The sequence below is a fragment of the Xenopus tropicalis genome, chromosome 5, assembly GCF_000004195.4.
Source record: "Xenopus tropicalis strain Nigerian chromosome 5, UCB_Xtro_10.0, whole genome shotgun sequence".
Lineage (NCBI taxonomy): Eukaryota > Metazoa > Chordata > Amphibia > Anura > Pipidae > Xenopus > Xenopus tropicalis.
Window position 1 is genome coordinate 39,993,737 of NC_030681.2, and position 19,999 is coordinate 40,013,735.

Below are 19,999 nucleotides of genomic sequence, written 5' to 3' on the forward strand. Positions count from 1 at the left end.
ACATTTCCACTTTTTAGCTGTTCTGGAAAGGATATATAATTATTTGTATATGAAACGACAACATTAAAGAAAAAAATGTCCAGTTTATAAATAGGTTTTATAGTCCCCTTAATTTCCTGTAAGATGATAATAGAATACACATTGGACCATATGCATAGAGAAAACTTTCATGTCCACTAACTTTTTTCCCCTTATTGTACTTCTCACTACCAGGGAGGTTTCTACATCTCCACCCACCGGTATGGCAAGAACACATGGGATCTTTAGTCACCAGATCAAAATTGCCTCATGTATTGGTAGCAAAACACCCAAAAATGCCTTTGAATTGGCAGTGCCCCTTTAAACCCATGTGTAGGAGTTACCTTGCTGGTTGTCTATGGTGATCATTGAGATCTAGCTGCTGGTACAGAACACATTCTCTCACTTGTTGAACTTAAATACATTTGTATCTCTGATTCCTTATCTTTCCTTGCAGTCTGCTCATAGTAAGCTCAGAGTGGGAGCTGAATGTAGGGCATTTCAAAACCTATAACTGCATTTCAGTGCAGCTCCCACAGGCTAACATATTAAAGATAACATTAGGGGAAAGATAACCAAAGCCTATAAATAAAGATTTTAACCTGTAAGTTAAGTTTGCATAATATTTGTTTGGTAAAACCTATAGATATATATATGTTTCTGTACATTTGAGGTTATCTATATAAAGGGGAAGCCATGATGTCTATTAAGAGGAAACCTCAAATGCAACAAACAGTAACTCCTGAAACAAAGTGTTTTTCACACCCAACCTAACCCTTACCCTCACCCTTACCTAAAGGTCCCCATACACGGGCCGATAGAGGCCCTTGGACTGACTCGGCAGCTTATCTGCCCGTGTAGGGGCAGAAACGAGCGGGCTGGCCGACCGATATCTGGCCTGAAATTGGCCAGATCTCGATTGGCCAGGTTAAAAGATTCAGTCGGATCAGGGGCCGCATCGGCTCGTTGATGCGGTCCCTGAACCGACTGCCCCATTGCCGCCTACATAATCCGGTCGTTTGGCCCCAGGGCCAAACGATTGGATTATTTCTTTTTTTAACTTCAAGCCCCCGGATATCGCCCACCCGTAGGTGGGGATCTTACCGTGTATGGGGACCTTTACGCAACACTAAGGCACTTAAATTGGAAAAAAATTAAATGTCTCCAAGGTGGATGTCTGCTGGGAACGTGTGCCTTGGCCTAGAAAAGGAGGTAGGCCCTTGGTGAAGTTGGGGGAACAGGGCTCTGTGAATGAGGCATTAGATAGTGGCAGGTGAACATAGAAAGAAAAACAACCACCATTTTTGGTATCTAGTAAGAATAGGCGAATATTCACTGTAGGTTTCTGTTTCATAGCACAGATATCTTAATGCCTAATATATCTGCCGTGTCCATGTCCTGTTGTTATTTACATCCTCAAAAATCAATTACTTCTCTGCTGTTTGACAGAATAGTTTTGAGGATCCAGACCTGGAGAAACTGTGGACATAATGTGTTACTGTGTTACATAATCCCAAATGTTTTTTAAGTAGACAGCTGTTTTTTGGGTTTTTTTTAAACTTGTTTTTGTTTGTTCAGTTAAGCATAAAGTTGCATAATAAAATAAGTGTTATGGATTTGCATAGAATCCCTTAAAAGAGACAATTTTTACCCAACCCGACTAGCTCTACCTGGCATCCTGGTAAAATCAGAGCAAATTCTGACTGTCCTCTCTCCTCTCGAAGAGGGAGCCAATTGGAAATGATTACTGTGTCACCAAAAGTGATGCCACTGATCTGCTTCGTCCATAGTCCTTTCCTGCTGCAAAATGTGCCTGGCGGCCACTTTAATTTCACTTTGATACCTGGTAGATCTGTGAGATGCTGCTTGGAAAAAAATAATGCATAGGTATTGTCAGAAGCCATGCATTTTATTGTTGGATTTTACAACAAGAACATTCATCAGTTACATATTTATCTTAACATTAGTGAGTGATAGTCCCTGTATTATGCATCTCAGCAGAGCTGTGTCTTTAAACCAATTACCGCCCAAGGTACTTGTTTATTGTCATACATTCCAGTGATCCAGTTTTCCATTTTACAGGGCTTCAAGCCAGTATGGGCTTGTAAATTTACATTCATTTTCTAATTGGGTTTATATCCCCGTTAGAAGCACAACTAGTGACATTATTGGTATGGGATCTATAACCTGGGATCTGGGGTTTTACAGAGAAGGGATCTGTCTGTAATTTGGAGCATCATTCTTTCAGACATCTAAAGAACAATTGAACAATTAAAAAAAAATGGCACTGTTTTTTCATGAGCAGGGTGTTAAATAAACCCAACAGGATTATTTTGCCTCCACTACGGATTCATTATATCTTAGTTGGGATCAAGTACAAGGTACTGTTTTATTATTACAGAGAAAAAGGAAATCATTTTTAAAAAAGTGAATAACTAGATAATGGATCCTATACCTGTATTAAAAAATAAAATAAATGTAATACATAATGCAAAAGTGCTCTGAAAAGCATATTGTAATTTTACATGAAGTTCTATATCGTGTATATATCCCCATTAATATTGCCTTTTAATGTAACAAACTGTACAATGATGTACATATTTACTACAAGGTCATTTGTCAGATCATTAAAGTACTACATTGCTTCTTTTGTCAGTAAAACAAATTCTTCCTTTCTTCGTCCCGTTCACACCAAGCGCTCTAATTTGTTTTCTATTCCAGTTCTTTACCACATTGTTTTAATGAAAATAAAAATAACCTGACATAATCTTATTTGCCTGTTCCTCACATTATAAATTTATGCCCCAGCCTGCTCCATCAAGGCCTTTTCTCCTCCCGTGGCCAAGTATATTTCTGTAATTCTTGTTGTAGTTTTATTGATAAGCCAGTTCATTAGAGCAAATAAAACCTCTTACCAAAGCAGTTCTTTAAAAGGCTGCCTATTTGTTTTGGCCTGGTGCCTCTGTTATTATTTTTTTTTATCTTTCCATGGGGAGATATTACTTGGTTTCATAAAGTGAACTTTTCATGTGTTTGCTGAGTGTTTGTAATTTGAGTATATTTGAAGGGTTCATGCTAGGCCTGACAAAGCGATGTCTGATTACCTGGCAGATAAGAACTACTCAGACTAGAGCTCTCCTAACAAAAACCCCAACTCTGCCTGTTGGTGCCTTGAGGCCTCTAGAGCCATGCTAGTGGCTAGCTTGGAATATATAGCTATATAAAAATCATCCAAAGTTTGCATTTATAATTCGCACATACTCATACAATAGTCCAGGGGCCAACCAATGTATGGAAATAGATAGTCGATAAAGAAAGCACACACTGATATCACAGACTTCATTTGATCATAAGATAGATATAGTATGTGTTTAAGTACTTAGAACAGGGGTCCCCAAGAAATTTGAGCAACATTTAAATATAAAAAATGTTCGGGAGCAACACAAGCATGAAAATAATTCCTGGAGGTGACCAGTAGGGGCTGTAATTGGTTATTTGGTAGCCCAATGGGGACTGGAAGAGTACAGGAGGCTCTGTTTGGCAGTACACTTGTGGGCTTATTTATTCATTTTGAGTTTGTGAAATGGAGGTTGTTTTTCTTAATCGAATAAACTCGCAAATCAAATGGTCACTTATTTTTTAATAAGGAAAATTAGAACTAATAAAAAACTTGAATATCTACTCCCATTAGACTAAACAAAATGTTTAGTAATGTATCAAAATTATGTTGGAGATGCCTTAACCAAAATGGCACATATAAACATATCTGGTTTGACTGCCCAAAAATTAAAACATTCTGGGCCAATGTCATGGAAATAATACAAAGAACAGTCCCACTCCACCCGAAGGTTAACCTTGCTGCCTTAATAGTACTACACTATGATTCTACAACAAACCAAGTGGTTACAAATCAATTATTGCTTTTCATGGTCCAAGCAGCGAAATCCCTAATCCCTAAGAAATGGCTCCAGAAATCTCCCCCTACCATCTCAGAATGGTTCTCCACTATGGAAGAAATCAAAAAATTCGAAGAGATTAAGGCCATGAGACATGGCACTTTCTCTAACCTAAGGAAAACCTGGGCACCCTGGTACAAAAACAATTGAGATTTGATAAAACAACTATGCTAACCTGCCTAGAGGACCACAATTATCATTATCATTAATACCTTTCCTCAGGCATACCCTACCAGGTCTGATCATCCGAAAGATGTACTGTTTGTATTTGCATTATGAATATGTTAATTGACAACCCTTTTGTAAAATATGCATAAACCTGTTTAACACCTGATTATTATACTTACCAGAATGACAAAGTCTGCAAATTTCTCTGTTTTTCCCCTCCTTCCCCGTCCCTCTTCCTTTCTGTATCCCTCCTAAAAAAACCAATAAAGAAAGAATTATTAAAAAAAAAAAACTTGAATATCTCGAATAAAAACTTGACTTTGCCTATGACAAATCCCATTGACTTCTGTAGAAACCAACAAGCTTTTACATGGCAAATTTTTACATTCTAGTTTTCGGATATTTTGCACCTATTAAATACCAGACGTTCAAGTTTTTCAATCAACTCGAATTCGAGTTTTTTTAAGCACAAAAAAATTAAATTAGGAAAAAAATCAAACTTGACTGTTGATAAATCACCCCTTTCACCTTTACGCCTCCAAAACTTGCCACCAAGTCAGAAATTAAAAAATGATCTCCTGCTTTGAGGTCACTGGGAGCAACATTTAAGGGGTTTGGTGACAGGGTCAGACTGGGGCTGCCGTCTCAGGAGCCCCACGCACACCAGGAGTCCGCCAAGCACACATAAGTAGATGCAATCGGGGGAGGGAGGACAGCTGGGAATGGCTCTGGGCCGGTGGGGCAACATGTTGCTTGCGAGCCACTGGTTGGGGATCACTGGCTTAAAAACTTCATTATTTAAATACAAAATGTGTTGTGATTTTCCGAGACTTACCCCTAACAGATGTTTCAGATGATGCTTTTACAAATCAAAAGAGAAAATCAGGTTGGCCAACTCAGTAAAGGACCAGGCTTTGCTGCTAACAGCCAGTTGGATTAGTGCCATTATTAGGCAGTTTGGTTGGATATCCCTATCAGGTCATTTGTGTTTATCTAAAGCAACCCAAACTATTTAAACTAATCAAGAGCAAAGTACAGAAACAGGTAAACTATATGTCCCACAATTCTTCTAGTGATGTTCCTCTAGTGGCTAATAGTGGTTGGGGCCCTAATATTCAAGAATCCCTACACAGGAGCCTTAGTTTTGTGTGGAACTTCATCCACACAAAAAAAACTCTACAGTATTATAAAAATATGTGACCTATATGACTTTACATAAAGCCTGTCTTTAATTTGTGTGTATATCAGGTTAAGACACCACTCTTAGTTTTTTTTTTTTTGCTTTGCTATCAACAACATATAAGGGCTGATTCACTAAAGTGCGATAAGTTTTATCGCACATTTTTTTTTTCGTTAAAATTGACGCGAAAAAATGTGCGATTCGCATGCGTTAAGTCACATATCGCGTGCGTTAAATAGCACGCAACCGCATGCGTTAATTTTACCGCATTGTGTTAATTAGCGCGCAGAAATAATAACGCATGATTCACAAACACTTAGGGGCACATTTACTAACCCATGAAAGGGCCGAATGCGTCCGAATGCGTTTTTTCCTTAATGATCGGTATTTTGCGATTTTTCGCAAAATTTTTGCGACTTTTTCGTAGCCATTCCGAATGTTTAGCAAAATGTCGCGACTTTTTCGCAGCTTTCGCGCCGAGTACGAAAGCCATGACTCCTTCAGTTACATTAAGTAGGAGAAACAATAGCTTATCCAAAAGCAGTTCTATTGTGTAGTTCTGGCTCCTTCTGAAAGCTCAGAGTCAGGCACAATGATATGGCTGCCCACATACCAATATTACAGCTCAAAATACAGTTGTTGGTTTAAGAATACAATTTTAAATGGTAAAATCAATAATTTGTAATGTGAACAGTGTAATAATAATAAAAACTATACCATAAAATGATGAATCCCTTTAAGTGAATACACAGCTTAAATATTATGGAAATAAATAAATTCCATAAATGGAACTCATTAAATCCGTGGGCTGCGTACACATGACAGCACATGCTAATTGAATACATTTTAAAAAACTTAAAAATATAATTTATCTTGTTTATAAAAACAATTCTGTTGATCAAAGCCTATATCTTTTGTCTGATCCTTTACATATTTTATATTCAAGAATGTGTTACAGTGTTCCTTAATCTGTCTCATAACAGAAAGTTTTTGTTGTCTGGAATAATCGTTGCCATTTCTGTCTGAGCAAAGGACCCGCCCTGTGATTAGCAATGTTCTTCTGATAAATCTGGTGAAGTTATTTTGCATGGTTTCATCAAAGATTTACAGTGGGGAGGCTTTGCTATATTATCCCAAAAGCATCTTTGCATGTTAGGTAGGGTAAAATCAGAGACCTTAAATCAGCACATGTTAGCCTCAGGGACCTATTATTCAATTTTACAGAATAAGAAAAAAATCACCCATCTGCTTAGACAGAGAAACTTGGGTAAACCTGCATTATGGATATAATATAAAGACATAAGGTTTACGATCTGGCCCCTTTCCAAAGCTTCATCTGTGCTTGTAGTTATATTAAATGCATTAGAGGTCATAAATAAATCCTGGGATTTTATTTTGCTTCATTATTTGATATAGTACAAGCTTTGAGCTGAGCCATAACAAGCCTTCTTCATATTTCTAAACAAAGTCTGAAAGTTAATACAACATGGGATTAGCAAGATTGGTTGTTAAGTTTACAGATATTCATAGCTGATTGTTTTTTTGACAGTTTGTAGATTATAAAGTATAAGCATGATTTATAGCTACATTAGTGTTTCTGGTAATGATAGGGAGAAGCAAGATACTTGGAAAGAGGCTCTGTATTATGCATTGAGTTAAGGTCAAAGCATTGGTTTATGTCACACAGGGCAATTTTGTAGCAGCAGTTTGCTGCTGTATTTAATGTATAACTAACTTTGCATGGTTAGTGGGCACATACAGAGTTATTAAAAGAGTGCCCTGTGATGTTTCCCGGATGTTTGTGCTGCTGTTACAGCCAAATGGGTCACAGTCACTGGGAAGCACTGTAGGTAGCATTGCTCCAGAGTTTTATTGGTTTTAGTTGGTTAACTTTAGGTTAACTTTCGGTATATTGTAGAAAGGCCAATTAATGCACCAGGATCACAGTAATATGTGTCGAAACGGCTAGAAATAGCCTTTATCTGCTAGTAAATGCATAAAGTGCTAATTTAAGGGTCAAAAGTTGGCCAACATTGTGCTTTTGTATTACTGACTACAAACTTTAATAGGAAGACTTAAAATGTACAAGGTATGTAGTTATATATATGGTATATCCATGTTTGAGCTACTAGCTGTATTTAACAGTTCTTTCTGGGGCAGCTATCTGTGAAGCTTTACATTACAAACTGGAAAACTTTAGGAGAACTTAAGAAATGTTGAGAAAAATGTTGCTGCCAGACAGGTAAAAACAGTACTCGACTAGATAGGTCCTCTGCGCCCAGCCTTCCAGACCTCATGCATCAAACCCCAGCGATAGAGCCAATGTTCAGTCGAAAAATATATGTAGGGGGGAGCAAAAGACAAAGTGCAAAATTGATGCAAAAAAGTGCTTTTATTTTTATGCCATACACACATACGGTGTATGGCATAAAAATAAAAGCACTTTTTTGCAGCAATTTTGCACTTTGTTTCGGGCTCCCCCCTACATATTTTTAGACAGGTAAAAACCTGTGGAAGATTCCTTGAACCTTGCTGCCCCTGTTGTGTCAAGTTTGCATTAGCAACCAACCTGTGGTTCTTTGAATGACCGTAATTTCTAGTGATTTACCTTATGTTGCCCCCATATGAAAACCCTGAACTAAGAGTCTTTACAGCAATGGATCCCTTCCTTCTCTGAGCACCTTATGGATGGTAATGAATTACTGAGGTTTTGTATTCATTTTATTGATTTTTCCAAGGGATGCTACAATTCATAAGTTAGGCTCCTGGCTAGTATTCATATGCAGGGACTTGGGCACTTTTGGAAGTCAAATCCCAAGTCATCAAATTTAGTTTTATGACTTTGTAGTTAGTCAGTCTATAGGAATTCAATGCTGGTTTGTGATGGAATGCCCTGTCTTTGAACATCACCTTCTCAGTTTTGGGGTAATAGACTATTAATTTTGATGCACCATAACTGACTGTGTCTTTACTTAGCAAGTGCCTAAATGAGAGCAGTTGTTTTGTGTTTCTGTTGGTACTTCTAACGCTTTCAAAACTTACGTAGGAAATAGTTTGCCTAAAACAACAGACCCTTTAAAATTGTTTCTGCATGTCTGTCCTTTAATGACTGAACTAGATGACTTTGAAAGCACAGCTTAAATTAAAGTAATGTATACATGGAAATTCCCTACATCGCGTAGGATAGGGCAGATAAAAGTTCACCGGTAGTCTCAATTGACATTCACAAACCAGATGTGGTGCCTTTTTCATTTCTTTCCTATGTTGGAGTGAAATGTTGCTTAGACAATAGAAACAACATGCAACCCACAACAACAATGATAAGATTAGATAAGATAGGCTTTTGTGCACTTCCTTCTCTCAGGTTACGGCAACCAACGAGCCTCTCTGATTTTGCTTCTTTTCTTCCCTCAGACATGGTGTAATATCAGCAGGGGGGGGGGCTTGAAGTTTTTTGAAGGGGGAAAAACAGTTTGAACATATTTTTTGCAATCTGTTGGGCAGTTTAAGAAAGTTAATCAGTGTGCAAGGCTGCAGTGCATAGATTAGTTATACGGCACACACAGAGAAATAGTCCCTCAATATGAACCCCCTTGTTAGTGCAGGTAACTCCATCACGCGCAGGGTGGCAGCCATGATGTGCAGGGAATTGGGGCACTGAGGGTTTCACTGTTATATATCGGAATGAACATAGAAGCTTTATGCTTTTGTTGCCCTTATCATTCCTGCCCATGCTACTTGTTGAATATGCAATTGGATAGAGCTGGGATTCAGACCAGGGATTATGACTGCAGAGTGTACTTCCAGCAGTGTATAATTCCTTGCTGTTATAGATCAAAACCAGAACATTTTAGAACCCCTGGAGTTCTTTTAATGATGGAACAGACGGTTGAGGAGAAATGATCATAAAAACAATGTCTATGTACCTCTGAGTTGAACAGTTAGTAGAAGCATTTTTCTTTCCTTTGTTGTTTTTTTATACTTTTATTTTATACTGTATTTCTATCTATGCCTGATTGGTTCAGTAATGTATTGTATGTCTGTTGCCATCTGCTCGAAATTTTGTAACCCTTTAATGTTTTATGGCTGGCCTTAGAACAGCTTTCTGCCAAAGCCCTACTGATCTTCAAGGCTCACTGATTGCTGCTCTGAATCTGTTGACCAAGACCAGTATTGCGTTTACTTAAAACAATCAAGTGAAACTCCTGAAAAACATATGCATTGTGATCAGTAGAACTGCAAACACAAGTCAGGGTTCCCCCACTTTTTTTACTGGTGAGCAGGGGCACTGCTGCCGGGCAGCTCCTGACAAGTTGCCAAGGGCGGCAGTCACTATTTTAGATAGCTAGGCTTTAATTATGTTGGGACTTAAGCTTGCATTGTGCAAAGATGGCAGCTAAACAAGATAACAGTATAGGCTTGGTATATGTAAGCTATTTTCACTTTACACCAACACAGGGCTACCAGAATGCTCTGGATCTGGGTATAGCACCATTTACATGCAGACTGAAAGGTATTCTGGTGTAGAAGCTTAAGCTGGCCATACACGCACCAATAATATTGTATGAAACCTCGTTTCGTCCAATATTCGGTACGTGTATGTCAGCTTGACAAAGCGACCGATATTGCAAAAGGCTGAGGAGGACTTGTCGATCGGGTGGGTCAAAAGATTTTGATCAGGCGCCATTGAAGGCGCCTGAGCAAAATCTACATTCAGGGTTGAATTGACAGGAGGAGGTAGAATTCCTATTGTTTCTACCTCCATATCTGATGATTCAGCCCTAAACGTCAGTAGAGGGAGGGAATGATCTTTCGTGCGACCATGAAATTGCTACATGTATGGCTACCTTTTGGGAGGGTGTGTTAGCACATAGACTCCATTTTAATCAAATAATTTGGATTTTTAAAATTGATTTGCTTTTACTTTCTTTTTACTTCCTTTTTTGTCAGTGAGTGCTCTCTCTTGAAGTTATGTTACTTCAGTAGTACCAAGTTCATTTGTTGCTTCACTGACCTATTTGCTACAGTGTACGTGCAGTATATTCCATGGCTGCTTCTTGCACTGAGCCACCTACTTGTGTGCCAACCCCTAATGTTCCAAGACTTTGATTTAGGATATTGGTAGAATCAGGGCTAATTTAATAAATGGAAAAAGGGACATTTGTAAAGGTCCGCCAGCCGAAGGGAGGTCCTCCAACACCTTCCCAAGGGATGTTTGTCCCTTAAACAGCTAACATTTTTCAGAAGCATTTTATTTTTTGGGGAGTGCCATGTAGAGGTGGACTTTTTGGTTCTGCTTGCTCATTTTCTAGCCTTCAGCACAGTTAAAGAAGGTCAATGGATTGCTGTAGCTAGGTATTCAATTTCCTTTATATTACATTTGTCACATTCTATAAACTATACAGGAACAGGAAGCACCTATTGCCCTGGTGACCTTCCCTATTTCCCTTGAGTGCACAACACCAAATACAGTTAATACATTTTTAGTCCTAAAATATGTTCATGCAAAACAAAACCAAAAATGTATATGGAGGGATCAAATCAGTTATATGTTTTCTTTCAACATGGAAAACATGGAGATTTGGGGTCTGGGAGGCACATGCAATGGTTACATTTCAAAAGGGACTTGCATGTTCCATTTAGTAAGTATGTTCCTTGTTACACCTGAAAATCCTATCAGACCCCCTACTGTTAGCTGGACTGTACACATTTGTATAAGACTGGAGTACTGCGAAGGTTCAATCATACAAATCTTTAACATGGAGTTTGTTGTAAGATTTAGTGGAGAGTAGATGATAGTCTTTACTCATGTGTATATAAAGTTCCATCTGCTGTTACATAGAGCAGCCTGCAGAGGGAGATGTGTATTAAGAAATCGAATACGCAGCCTGTACACAAGTTTTTCTGCTTTTGTGACATTGATTTAAATATACCTGCATTCTTATGATGATTTACAAGAAAAGCAAAACAAATCAATGCACAGCAATTAAAATGAGACTGTCCATTTCCTTGTCCTTAGGCTGGGTTATCTGAGGTGGCTCAGCGGTGACATAATGCATTGTCTGAACTGTTTTAAGGTGAACAAAAAAATTGACATAGAAAGATATATTATATACTCACTATTCAGTTGTGAAAGGCAATATCATTTTAATTTGGGCAATCTTAATGAAATGATACCAGTGGATGTGGGAACAGAATAAACGGAAATAATAATGTACACTTGTGCAAGTTTGTTTTTAATACTGTAGATATTTTTGTGGCTTTGCTGCCTGTGTAAGTGATCCTACGTCTTCAGCTTAGGTATACTGTCAGATATGTTTCTTTGTGTTTGTACATTGTTTAACGGGTTCTCTGTTGTTATTTGTCATTCAGGAATACAGGTATGGAATTTGTTGCATGGTATTCCTGATTCCTGAGTTTATCCAGATAAGGGGTCTTTCTGTAATTTGGAGCATTATGGATTGGATGTATGGTTGCTTACTTACAGTACATCACGTACAACATACTGCTGTATCTTTATAAAGGAAAAGCAAATGTGTCAATATTGACATACAGTAGAACCCCCAGGGGACCAGAAAAAAAAGATGTAAAATTCTGAAAAAAATTGTGCTAATGAGAAAAAACTTAAAAGGAGGGGATGTAAAAATCAGGTAAATTTTATTTATAAATTTTAGACCTTCAGGATAAAAGGATTCTGTAGGAGTGTGGCATGGAGACTGCAGTGATGGGGTCCTAAGTTCACTTTTATTCTAGGCACTTTCTGGGCACACGGAGCTTGTATGTTCTCATTGTGTCTGTGTGGGGTTTTATCTTACACTGCTTAAACATACAGTCAGGTTAATGGGTTCCTGATTAAATCTGACCCTAATGCGGTAGGAGCCAATTTTGAAAGCTCCATGTCTGCAGTGAATGATATAATCTGTGATGCTATATACGTAAAGGTTAATAACTAAGAGCTACAAATTACTGAGGTTGTAGTGGAACAATAAAATCTAAGACTAATTTAGGGTTAGAGCTTTTCTTAGAATTTTTCACGTAGACATCATAGCTTGGTGATATAGATGTAATTCCCTTTCTGTATTTGGTGTAATATTTATATTTATTGGATGAAAAAAAAGCAAAATCTATATTTCATGAGCTATAAGTAAGAGGCAGCTGCCACAGACCCTGCCCAAAGTGGGTCCCCTTAGGTACAAGAGCCTAACAAACCACAAATACATGTATGATGGTAATACAGGTGTGGGACCTGTTATTTAGAATGCTTGAAACCTGTGGTTAAATCTCCATAACTTAAGTCTGCTAAAAAATAATGTAAACATTAAGTAAACCTAATAGGATTGTTTGGTCACCAAAATGGATTCATGCAGCTTAGTTACCATCACGTACAAGGTACTGTTTTATCATCACAGAGAAAAAGGGAATCATTTTTTTAAAAAAATGAATTATTTGATTAAAATGGGCTCTATAGGAGATGGCCTTCCTGTAATTTAGAGCTTTCTGGATAACGAATCCCATACCTGTACAGGTATGTGATCCCTTATCCGGAAACCCAATATCCACAAAGCTCCGAATTACTGAAAGCCCGTCTCCCATAGACTCCATTTTAATCAAATAATTCAAAATATTAAAACTGATTTCCTTTTTCTCTGTAGTAATATAACAGTACCTTTTAACTGATCCTGACTAAGGTATAAATAATCCTTATTGGATGCAAAACAATCCTATTGAGTTTAATTAACGGTTTAGTGATTTTTTAGTAGACTTAAGGTATGGAGATCCAAATTACGGAAAGACCCCTTATCCGGAAAACCCTTGGTCCTGAGCATTCTAACGGGTCCTATACATGTACTAACACTTAACATTATGTCAGTGTTGCCTCGCAGCCAACCAAATAATGTCCCATCAACCTATCAAATGACATTTGACATAATATATTTTTGCATTTGAATCTTTTTGGTATCCATCTGTGATGAAAATAAAATCAGCCTTTGAATGTTGGACCTTTGCTAGCAATTTACTTTCTGCTTTTTTCTCCATACATATTTTTGCATTTATATATGAGGTGAATATCAGATTTTTGTCTTTTAAATCATTTAAAATGTATGTATTATTTGCAGAGTTCTTAAACTGTCCTCATTACCGGGGTCTCACAGCTCACACAAAAGCTTGAATTGCTAGTTAAACACTAAGGCCAGAGAATGTGCATTCATGAATCTAATTTTTTGTGTGTCTGTAACAGTTTTGGGCAGATGAGTCCCACTTCCATTATACTTATACGTACTTTAATTAGCCTTGTTGTGTTCTTATTATGCCTTTTGTGTTTGTATCCCTATTCTCATTATTACCTTTTCCATGTCAGATTTTTTTCCTCCTCTGTTATTAGTCTTTAGTCTACTGTATCAGTTTATTTTCATATATGGTCCCAGAGGGAACGCTGTGATCTGGAGGAGCCCTGTTTTCCCAGGGTTTAATTAGCATTAATACAGTGAAATTTAGAACAATTGATTGGATCCTCTCCTAATGTTTTGTACATTAAAGAAGGTCAAATGTGGAAATGTGAGTGTTGCTATGTGCTACCAGTATTGCTCAGCACAAACCCAATGAAGCATGAGGTCTGCAGTCAGCCCTTGGGACTGCTTTAAAATATCTTCACATGAGCACAGACAGATCTGTTAGTGTCAGGGTGACAAATCTGCCTGAGATTACACAAAAAAAGAAGAAAGCACCTGCGCCCATGTGAAGGGTTTGTGAGAATCGATATGATTGGCAAGTCTCTTTAAGTCCATACAGTAACTATGGATTTCTCCACCCTACTAGAGGACCTCCAGCAGGGAAGGCTTTTGGAAAGCATATGGGCACAGGTGGATAATTCAGTGCAGAGGCCACTGGGATTTCTACACAAAGGCACATAAGATTCTTTTGTTTTAAGGCTGTAAAGTCTCTTATTGAGGGTCCTTGAAAGCTGCAGTTAGAAACGGCAATTCTCATTGGAAAGAAGTAGATTCATTGGTAGCCATTTCTTCAGAATGCCAAATAAGTGCCTCTCCATTTACTTACCCATATGTTAACCTTAACGTCTCTGGAGATGATATATATAAGTGTTTCTCAAAATGCGAGGCAAGCGCCTATTGTGTGGCTCAGTTTCATTTCTTGTAAGGTCCAAATGGACTCCCCCATTTACTACACTGCAACGTAAGGGTGTTGCTAGTTTCTTAAGAGATTCATCAGCAAAAGTGAATAATAAAACCCGGGTTTGGTAAAGGGCTTGGTAAAGTGTGGGCCAAAATTTTGGATGTGTCACTTAATATAATATTCACATTTTGGTCAGAGCGATGCTGGAAACACCAAAAGCTTCGAAATTTTAAATGGGAACTGGGCAAATTTTTGGGCAAAACCTCCTGCTGTTTAGGTTTGGCAGTAGATCTTCAGCCATAGTCCAAAAATCCTTAAAACACAGCAATATGCTTATTCTTGCTATATATTTATTTGTGAAAGCAGTGTTCGATGTTTTAACAATAATGTTTTCATGCATTAGTTAGGTAGTCATGTTCTAGAAAAGGTGAGAATTGGGTGTTAGCTATGATCAGCAGGTCTTGGTGAATGCTATACTCAGCATACCTACCAGGCCCCAAATAAGAACTCCTTCCAACGCCAGAGGCCACAGTAATTAGCGGCCCTTTCCCCCTCAGGATTGCACGCATGCACATCCATTTAACTCACATACGGAGCACTGGGGACAGGAGGAGGGGGCAGAAAACTTCAGCGCATCCCGTCCCCAGTGCTCCGTATGTGAACAAAGTTTAGGTGCGACTGGGTGGCCACCCTAGGCCCGGGCCTCACCACAAATCCAGGCCTGAGTGTTTCAGCCTTCCAGCAAGCATATTAAACCTGTATACAGGTATGGGACTTGTTATGCAGAATGCTCAGACCTGGAGTTGTCTGGAAAGGGGTTCTTGGGTTCTTTACATAATTTGGTTCTCCATACCTCCCAACTTTTTTGATTTTCGTGGGACAGTCCTGATTTTAACAGCTCAGCCCACAGTCCTGATTTCTTACTGAAAAGCCCTCATTTCCTTTCTATTTATTCCTTTGTACTTTTTAGAAGTTTAGTTATTTATTCAGTGGGTGAAAGTTAGAGTTCACCATTTGATAAATACGCTTCTAAAATCCCATGGGAATATATAAAATTGGGTGAATTTTTATGTGGTGAGCTTAGATCTCACATTTTGATAAATCTGCTCCTAAGGGCCGTGGTTTCCTCTCAAGTTTCCTCTCCCCATCTACCATGGCCCTAAGACAGGGCTCATATCCAAGACCCTTTAAAAAGTAGAAAATGCTGTTTATATTTTATGTACATTAGATTGTCTGCTGCCCAGTGGGTAACACTTATTTCTGTACCATGATGTGGGGCTGATATTGTATAATGTATTGGCTGTATGGCACAAGCTTTTATACACAAGGTAGCGATTAGGAACACTGAGAGAAGGGGTTGGGCAGAGAAGCAGCACTTTAAGGGTGACAATAAGAATAATTCCATTGAAAGAAAAGTGCTGCTCAGCAGAAATGTTTCCAGGCCTGAATTAACTGTGGCTCAGATAGAGGTGAATAAATAGACCCTTCAGATTTGGTGCCTTGCTCAACATTAACACCTCATTTTTCTTAGCACAGGGACCATGGAACTAGCCTCTCCTACCATTATGAAAACAACAATTCATGTAAATATGGATGCATTCTGTTTTTTTGGTAATTTCTGCTGCATATCCACTTATATGCTGCAATTTCTCTTGGACGTGTACCCCTATGGGACCGATCACTAACCTATACAGCCAGTTAAACTTTAGTCTGAGGGCAAGCATTGTCTAACTAACATAATAGCTGCAATACCCCTGAGTCAGTTTCCTATTTAACGGTTAAATCATGCAGTGAATAGGCCCATTATTGTGTTCAGCTCTAGGCTCTTATTGCCCATAATCCGGCTCTAAGAGTCTTGCATACTGGATTGAATTGGCATCGGGGCATTTGAGAATTATAATTATGAGCCACATGCTATTGTGTGTGTGTTTGGCTGTATATAAATGATATATCTTTATGTATGTACTGTATCTATATATATATATATATATATATATATATATATGAGTGTGTGTACAGAAATGTGAAATTAAAAATACATAAAGGGCCCTTGACGTTCAGTGAAAATTGAAACTTATTTTTTTTTTTTTTTTGCTTGGAGCGCCAATTTGATACTAAAAAATATGTCAATGAGCAGAAATATGTCTGATTTAAGTGGGATGCAAGTAGGTGGAATCTGCTAGCTTATCCTTTAAAGAAATTATTACTGTGCGATGATTCCATTAGCTGTGGTTCACAAAACGCCTAGAAGCCAGCATTGTTCCTCTGCCTTTTCTGACATCTCTCTTATTTCACTCTTAGTCACTGGAAAAACATTGACCTAATCATCAGCAAAGGGTTTTGCTTATCTTTGATACATTTTATTATTTTTTTTTTACTGTGCCTCTTTCTTGTGTTTGCTGTTCTTGCTGCAGCTGAGCTACAAAATGTTGTTTGTCCCAAGGATTATTAGTGCATGAAAGTAAGCTGAAGCCCCAAACTCCACAGCTGCCAGGTAGACGGTAATAACATTTCGTTTTACTGTAAAATGTTTGTGGCTTTGATCACTAAGTCTGGTGTAAATTTATAGTGTCTCGTGTTCTCGGCACAGCCCTGAGCTGTAGCTTCCTGATGACAGTGTAATGTACGGTCTGCTGCAGCAATGTTATTTATAAGGTGACTTTTAGGGGAAAACATGCACAATTGCATCAGCACAGGTTTAGAACTACTACTGAAATGGCTTTTAAGAGTTATTTAATGCCCCTGTTAAAGGGGTGGTTCACCTTTATGTTAATTTTAAGTGCATTATAGAATGACCTTTCCTAGCAACTTTGCAATTGGTCTTCATTATTTATTTTTTAGACTCTTTAAATTTTTTCCTTTCTCTTCTTCATTTTTCCAGCTTTTGAATGGGAGTCGCTGACCTCAGTAGCCAAAAACCTATTGCTCTGTGAACTTACAATTTTGTGTTACTTTTTATTATTTTTTATTTATCTTTATGTTTAGTCCCTCTTCATATTCTGGTCTTTGACTTAAGCCACTGCTTGACTGCTAAGGTAAAGAAGACCCTAGCAATAGCTGCTGAAATTCCAAAATGCTTGTAGCAAGTAGCTAAATTACAAAAATAAATAAATAAAATAAGGTGAACAACCCCTTTAATATAAGCATACAGAGTTAAAAGCTGCAGCATCCCAGCATTGGAGAGTTTAAAGTGTATTACACAATCTATTATTCAATGCTTACTATGGATTCCAAACAATGGTTTATTTTCTTCCAGTGAACCGAAGAGATAAATTTCAGTAATGTTTGGCTCAGCAGTACGACTGCATGGGTGTTACAATGATGTTTATGTCAAACTAAAATGCAGCCCATAAGCTTGTGAGAATGTATTAAGGGCTGATTTGGAGATCGAAGTCTTAATGAGCTCATTTGGAAGACAGAGACTCTCAGGAGATCCCGTTGCGCTCAGATCTCCTGAGTAAAAGCATGAATATAATTATCTTTTTAGCATTATTCTAAAGAGACCTCTATTGCACTATGACTAAAACTACGTTACACTCTGCTTCTGCACTGGGATGATTAATGCATAGTAACCATAGCTGAGCAAACAGCATATCAGCCACGGCATGTTTCTCACCCATTTCTGGGACACATGACTGCACAAGGAATCAGTGTGGATTTTTTTGTTAATAATATCTGAGAGTATGTAGACATTGCCAAATGACTAAAAATGACCAGTTTCACAAGATCCCCTTAGCTAAGATTTTGTCTCTCTTTTCACTTTTTGCCACTATCTTACGCTTTCCGCTTGTGTGCTCTCTCCCTGCAGTCTGTCTCTGTCTCATTCAATTGCTGTCTTTTAGCCTAATTTCTGCCACTTTCCCTTCTGCTTTGTTTCCTCTACACTTTATACTTCATTTCTTCAACTGTCCTCACAGTCTTTATTCTCACGATCTAGCTCTCTCCTGTCCTGTCTCTATCCGTATTATTTCTTTTTTTTTTTACTTTCTCCCTCTCTCGTCTCCCACTCCCGTTTTACTCCCCCCTCATGCACATTTGTCTCACTCTCTCCTTTCCTGTTTTATTTTACGCACAGTCATCTCTCCCTTTCTTTACTCTCACCTTTGAGTTTTTCACCTTTTCTGTTTCATTCTTTCCCTCTACAGTTCCAGTTTCTCAATTTCATTTTTCATGCCCTTCTCCCTTTCTATCCCCTACATATATTTGTTAACACACAGGCAAAGACCTAGTCAAATTTGTGATTTTTTTTTTAATTTAAAAAAAAAAAAAAAAACACTTGAAAACTCACTAAACTCAAACTCTTGAAAAAAACTCAAAACGCTGCAAAATTGGGTGAATTTTACTTGGACAACTCCAGTTGACTTCTTCTACTCAATCTTGTCAGTTTATAGAAGCTGAATTTTTAAACTGGAGTATTTCAAGTTTCTTGCGCTTAATAAATCTCAGAAATTTGAGTTTCCTAAACCTTAATTCAAATTTGTTTCAAAAAGCTTCAAATTGCGTTAAAAACTAGAATTTGAATGCTGATAAATTTGCCTGTTTAAGTTAACATTAATTAATGTTATAGTTCAGTGACATAAAAGATAAAAATAGGTTTTATGATGCTGATATTATAGCTGTACTTTGTAGTGTGTTAGTATAGATGGTGGGAAGGCCAAAATACTAGGACTCCTTATGCTTTATGTGACCAACAGGATAAGCTTAAAGGGGACACAAACTTTTCATTAGTGTTGCTCCTCTTAAATGTTATGGTACTCCCGGTTATGCCGACATGTTTTCCTGGGTTAAAGCATGCTTCTTGAAGCAACGTTAGACGATAAAACCAGCTCTAATAATGGATGATTTGACAGTGAAATTCTTGTCTGCCCTGGGTACAGCTGACTTTTCCTAGAGAATCCTTGCATGTGCAATACATTTGGAGTGCATATGGAAAGCAAGGCCACGAGAAGGAAAGTTTTAGGAAGGAGTATGTTTAATTAACCTGTTCTAGGGAAATCCGATTTGTGGTGGGACTCTGCAAAAGCTGTGTTGTGGTGTGCAGACAAAATTCCTGATGTGCATACAACACACCTGTAAAATAGCTGGCTGCTGATCTATTGGTTTTGGTATCATATATTGTATAAAGTACTAAAATTATATTTTTCCACAGGCGGCTTTCCACCAGAAAGAGGTGAAAAACCAAGTAGAAAACTTGCTGGGATGAAGAAGACTGTTGCAAACATCTCAGGTAAGAGGATATGTGGGATGTATTTAAAGATCTTAGTATAAAGCAGCGCACTCACAGATGGCAATTTGGTTGCCCATTGTTGTGTCAGTTTGCTTCCCATGCAAGGTGTATCTGTGCTGGACATTGCTCATTTTTATGAACACATTTTTATTACATGCCTCATTAAATAGTACTATTAACGCTTAGTTTAAGCAAGAGCATTTGTCACTCAGTTTGTTGTATGGAAAATAAGAGAAAAGGCAAATCATCACATTTAAAATTATCAACATTTGCAAACTGCTGTTCCTTTCCTTTTCATTACATACTTGGATATGACTG

At 37.9% G+C, this 19,999-nt stretch overlaps 1 long non-coding RNA gene across 3 annotated transcripts in view; it reads left to right on the forward strand.

The window, feature by feature from the left end:
* The window catches only part of LOC101730793, a 276,111-nt gene that overhangs the window by 92,665 nt on the left and 163,447 nt on the right, over nt 1–19,999 (forward strand). For all 3 annotated transcript variants that reach the window (XR_004222696.1, XR_004222695.1, XR_001924600.2), the window contains one exon: nt 19,604–19,681. This is a non-coding gene — a long non-coding RNA (uncharacterized LOC101730793). The remainder of the gene's footprint in view (nt 1–19,603; nt 19,682–19,999) is intronic.